We start from the raw sequence: 6056 nt of genomic DNA on the forward strand, positions 1-6056 counted from the left end.
ACCAGAAAGGCATTAGCCTGCATTCTGCGTAGCCTTCCCTGCCCTGAAGAAGAAGTGATCCTTCCTCGTGCCTGACAAGTTTTAAGCTAATAGCCTATAAAGTTATGGATATTAGAAAGCCACATGCTGCAGCAGCAGCAGTATCAGCAGCTGACAACAATGTCATCACCAGCAGTGAAGAAATGGATGATGTTTCAGGTTTGTGAATCTAATTGTGATATCTGCACTCTGGCTGACTAAGAAGTGCAAAAGAGTGATGTAACGTTAATGTTATAGCTAGTAAACATGGAGTAACCACACTAAGTATACCCTTATATGTTAGTATGTATACAGAACATGACTACAAATTATCCTAAGATGTAACGCTAACCCTTCATACCTCAGTCTACTTTTAAGGCACTAAAATAACGTATTCCAATTTGTATTTTGTTTTCGCGCATGGAATTATACCGGCTCTCGTTTCAGTACACATAACAACGGAACCATAGCAACGGAACTGACCGGCAACCCTCTGAATCAGACTCCGATTGGCTGTGACTGCATCCACTCAGAAACGTGACTCTTACACAAACGACTATTTGAGTGAGTTAAGGCATTAGTTTGCTTCATTAAAGGGTGTTAATGATTAAGTGTTCTCCAGTGCCTTTTGTCTGCTTTAAGTTATTACGGTAGGGTTAATGTTGCTCTCAAAGTTCACCAGATTGATGCTTTTAACTTCAATATTTAAAATCAAATCTTCCCGGGGGAGCATGCCCCCGGACCCCCCTAGAGGAAGCGACGACCCACCTAAAGGATGTTCGGTCCACCCCCCACTTGTAAAAAAATAGCACTTCTTACAGTCCACAGACAGTAGGGGACATCGAATGAAATGGAAACTGTAAACTGCCTCAGGTTGTGAATGTTTGACTCTCTGTTTGTGTGTTTGCTAATCCCGCAGTAACAGCCTTGCAACATGTTCAAGTGTTTCCCCACCTTTTTTCTCAGTGCATGCTGGATTGGCAGAATGTAGTCAAGTTTGTGATATCTAACCCCAACAAGCATTTACACACATGAATTTGCACAATTATACATCTTTTTTAGAAACTTGTTTTTTGAGGAAATATAATTTCATCTGGAATAATGTCATTTTTTCAGTGCTTTTCAGACTATGAATAAAGTCATTTACCAATCACTGTGATACTGTTTACCACAGGGAAGTCAAATCCACTCTTTGCTAATAGGCCAAATATATTCAAACCTTTTATTGTTGCAACTGTCACATATTTGCATTGCTGCGTGTAATAATAGTTTTGATGCAAAATATTTGCTAATATTAACCTTATTTTGTCATTTATTGGTCAAGGCCCTGTGTAAAGGCTGTCAACAAAACATAAACCTTGTCTTTATCTCTTAGATACCACTGTACAAGCTTGTTGACATTCGCCTCTTAGTTCAAGTGTCCCTGGGGGGGTTGGATGTGGAAGACCTTTGGGTAGCATGGGAACAGCCATGCTCAGTCTGGGAAAGGAAGCAGGCTTTCCATTGCACAATCCAATTAGTTTCGAGTTGCACAAATAGAAAAAACTGGATCAGATTTACACAGAGGCTTTTTCTGTGACCAGTTGTAGATGTTTAGGTTGGCTGGAAAACCATTTGATGCATCCTCAGTACAGGTTCTAATCGAGGCTTTTACCAGGGATCCATAAGAAGAATTCTGCTTAGAACAGCATCATAAAAGCTGGGGTATGTGCTTATTGAGCTTTTTATCTTAAAATGTTTGGCTTTTAATATTTTGGAACCCCCTTTTTATGTAATTTATAAGTGTTGAAAATAAACAATGATGCTGATTTAAAATAAATAATACCATAATACTTGATGCCTTATTATCAGTCTTTAATTTCCCATATGGACCTGTAAGTTACTAGCAAATTTAAGAATTTGAACACAGCATATTATCATTGTGTATTTCTCCCATGTTTACAAGCACTGACAGAAATGTGTACTTACAACATGTGTGTAAAAAAGAAGAACATCTTCCTCCTGGTGCATTCCCTGGTAACATCTGTTTTCAGTGTCTGCCTCCCACGAGATAAGTTCATTAATTTCCAGGAAGCAGATGGCCACCACGTCTGTTTCATACAGAACGTATTGGTTTTTTTCTGTGCAAGACTTGAAGATTTTAAAAATCCTGCTTAGGAAGGCATACATTTTAATCAATGTAAGGGTGGATATTTAAATGTATGCATTGCATCCAAGAAGAAACTGATTTTCTTTTGTGATTTGGTCATGCATTTAATCGAAGTACTCTCTTGTACATTATCACACAAGTGTGGGAGAGGAAATGGAGAAAGTTGATTTTCCAGCTGGAGAAAGTGTCTTTGTGTTTCTGGACATGACACATTTCACAAATTGAGACAGCATCCCTTTTTTCCTTTTTACAGAAGAGGTAGAGAACTCATCAATCACTGCAATTACCTGATCATTATTATGTACATGTGTATTACAAATGTTGATCACTTTATGTGCAATTTTGTTTTAAAAGCTGGGCAAACATGAAACACTTAAGTTACACTTTATGATGTTTTTTTTCTTCTTAAATAGATGCTGTTGACTGCAAACTTGCTGGCACTTATCTTCATCTGGACAGGTAATGAAAGAATAAAAGAGAATTTTACTATAGCCAGCATGCTTGCAAAAGGTCAGTAAATATATGCATAAGAAGAGAAATCCTCAAGTAGTTTTGAATAAGCATTATCATCATGATATGATATAAAATGTAATATTTCTAATGTGCCATTCAACAAAATTAAACAAAATTTGACCTGAAAATCTATGCTCGCAATGCTGGGTAGTTTTCAATTTGACCCATTAGATTCAAATCAAATAACTGTTATTTGCTTATTAGTTATCAAAAGCAGGAATATACTGTAAAAATACACAACTAAATTCTAAGTGTAACCAGCTTAGACTCAACAGTAACAGGGCTGTGATACGGTTTCTGCAGGTTGACTTAAAGACACGAAATAGAAGGTTATTTTCCAGGTATTTCAGTGTGGATACAGTCTATACTAAAATACATGGAAACCACATTTTCCATCTTAGCTTTCTAGTGTAGAATTTGGCAACCTAGCACGCACTAAACAACTATATCTGTGTCTATGTTTCCATCTGTTTGTTTTGAGTTGTAGGAGAATTTGTACCGTTGTTCTGTGTATTTTATCTTTTCTCCAGGAATGGCAGCTACATCTGTTGTTCCACCATGTGACCATCACATGTTTGATAGTGGTGTTCAAAACTGCTTGTCAGACTTCAACAAGAGCATGGAGACAACTGGCTATCAACACATGTGCCCATGGCCTACTGTGAAACGGTACATAATGTTTATTTTTTAAAGGTCCCATGTCATGGCCATTTCCACTGATCATAATTCCATTGTTGAGGTATACTAAAATAGATTTATACTGTGCAATTTTCCAAACTCACATTGGTTTCGCATACAGCATCTCTGTATGTGTATTCACCGGTATTCGCTCTCTGTCCTAAACGGCTCGTTGGAGCTCTTGCCCCTCCTCCCTGTGAGCCCAGTGTTCTCCGATTGGTCAGCTCGGCCACTCTGTTCTGATTAGTCAACCACCAGAGAGGCTCCGCCATGTCTAACTGTGCTTTTTTCGGCTCGCTCTGAGCGGAACATCAGTCTTACAATGGCGTCAGTATAGCCGTATATGTTATACGCTAACTAACCGAACTGTACCTACAACTGTTGTTATAGAAGAGTAAGTTATTTTTACCTGTAATAAACTACTAATGTTTGATGAAAAATTAAATCATGGTTTGCTATATGTTAATGATATGTTATAAGAGCAGGGAAGAAAGGCTACTAAGTATTTCCATCAAACTTTATTTTTAGAAATGTACAAAATGAACATGTGTAAATATACATATATACACTGTATATCATCCATTCCTCCCCTTATAGGCGTTTTCGGCATATTGCCTATCGCAGCTTTGTAAGCTGCTGCCGGGGCTTTTTAGGACGAGGCATCAGAGTGGTCATTCCGTCATGTGTTGTCCGCCAGATACGCCAGGAGTTTCCTGGTCTGGCTGGACAAAATCAAATGCAAATCACAAAATATTAGAGAAACTTAGTTGTTTTAGATTCGTTAGTAGTAGTTGTGGTAGGAGTGCGTATCTATCTAATCAACACAGTTAGCGTGCCAGCTAATATGCTAACCTACGTTTGCTAGTTGTTCAGTGTAATATGCCAACCTACTATGAACAACAGTTAGTCTAGGCTAGCAAGAACATGTTTACAATTGCAATCTTATACGGGTAGTCTGCTACGTTCGATCATTCATTGTAGCTGGCATGAAAACAATGTTTTCCCTAGCATGTCTAGTGTCTAGCTCTAGGTAGCCTTGTTGTTTAGCTCGGTAGCATACACGCTATGAACGGTAGCTCGGTAGCATACAAGCTAGGAACGCCAACTATAATGTACTGACCGTACGGTAAATCACCCGGAGTATACTGTCTATGAGTATTTTGTGTGTGAATGCAGACATTCTCCTGCTATGAGAAACATGTAAGGCCATCTGCTGACATTGTAGTTGATATATGGAAACGCTAGCTACTTCGTTAGCCCAGTTAGCACTGTGTCAATGGCTTAGCAGCCCAAAAAACGTTTACCCATTTACAACTGGGCTAACGAAGTAGCTAGCGTTTCCATATATCAACTACAATGTCAGNATGGTTTTTACAAACCGGTATCAGTATGTTGTTACTTCGGCATCATTTTGAAACGTGTATTACAATTAAATCACGGTAAAATATGTTCATTGTGTTGTAGTTGTAGCCACTCACGTCAGTTTAGCATATTCAGCCCAGTTGTTGGCCCGCAAAGAACCACAATTTTGGAGGGCCAGAAAAACTGTGAACGAGTACCCGTTAGCCGGCAATACCCCTCGTGGAAACGCAACAAAAAACGGGCCGGGTTTGGCACGGCACTCTTAAACCGTGCTACGCGCTGCAGTGGAAATGCGCCATAAGTTGGTTGTGAACGTACATGTTATTGTTTTTCCCCGGCAAAATTAGCATCCAATTCATTCAAAGATTTAAAGGTGTTATAGTCTTATGCACAATAGCTACTAGAGGGTAGTTTTGGCATTAAACATGTTAAGTTCCTTGCATCTCCAACAATGCAACATAAATGTATGTAAGACTGACTGGTGGTACAATTAAATATACAATAATTTAAATGTAATTGTGAAAAAATGTCTATAGAAAATAAAATGTTTTATTTAAATAATTTAATTGTGATGATTTAAATGTATTATAATAACAATTAATATCACAGGTGATGTGAACTTTTGAGGCCCCTTGCTAACCACTCTTCTGGCTAGCGCTAGCGTTAGCTGGTAACTTAGTTAGCCGGGCCTCGCTCCTCCACACCTCACCTCTCTTGTCTATCCACCTCTCTTGTATATCAAAAATTCCATACTCAAGCGTCCTTGAAAAAGCTTTTTTTTTTTAATACCCGGTCTGATATGATACTTATATATAATTAATTCCACAACTTACTTTATGCATATACTGGAGATGCATTTTAAAATTATAAATGTTCTGTTCAAGTACCCTGCATTTGTTAAATGATGACTTAAAGGTCCCATGTCATACTTTTCCGGTTATTACCCGTCCCCTTGTGTGTTATGAAGGTTTTTATGCATGTAAACGGTCTGCAGAGTCAAAAACCCTCAAAGTACACCCTGTAGCGAGTAAAACTCTAACGGCCCTCCACACAGCGGCGTGTGCGTTGAAAGCTTCATCATTCACTTTGAATGGGGTTACGTCACTTTTTGCCGAACTGCATTGTGGGAAGCGAAGCGGAGCTTTGCTGGCGTGGCTCGCTGCAAAAGTTGAGCAATGTTCAACTTTTGAAGCCTCGGCAGAAGCGTCAGCCAATCGAATGATATGCCAGTACAAGCTCTAGCCAATCAAACCGCTGCTTGTGTGTCAGGGGCGGGAGATTCATGTGATTGGTTGTTGGTCGAGTTTCAGACACGCCGACAAGCTTTAACGCACGC

General features: G+C 39.0%; 1 long non-coding RNA gene across 1 annotated transcript; it reads left to right on the plus strand.

Moving 5' to 3' along the window:
- Positions 1 to 1618: 1618 nt before the first annotated feature.
- On the plus strand, positions 1619 to 3343 carry LOC104957333 (uncharacterized). Its single transcript, XR_799658.1, has 3 exons — positions 1619 to 1722; positions 2581 to 2626; positions 3211 to 3343. It is a non-coding gene; the product is annotated as an uncharacterized lncRNA (long non-coding RNA).
- The last annotated feature ends 2713 nt before the right edge of the window (positions 3344 to 6056 follow it).

Source organism: Notothenia coriiceps, unplaced genomic scaffold (assembly GCF_000735185.1).
Source record: "Notothenia coriiceps isolate Sejong01 unplaced genomic scaffold, NC01 NC01_scaffold00026780, whole genome shotgun sequence".
In the NCBI taxonomy this organism is placed as follows: Eukaryota; Metazoa; Chordata; class Actinopteri; order Perciformes; family Nototheniidae; genus Notothenia; species Notothenia coriiceps.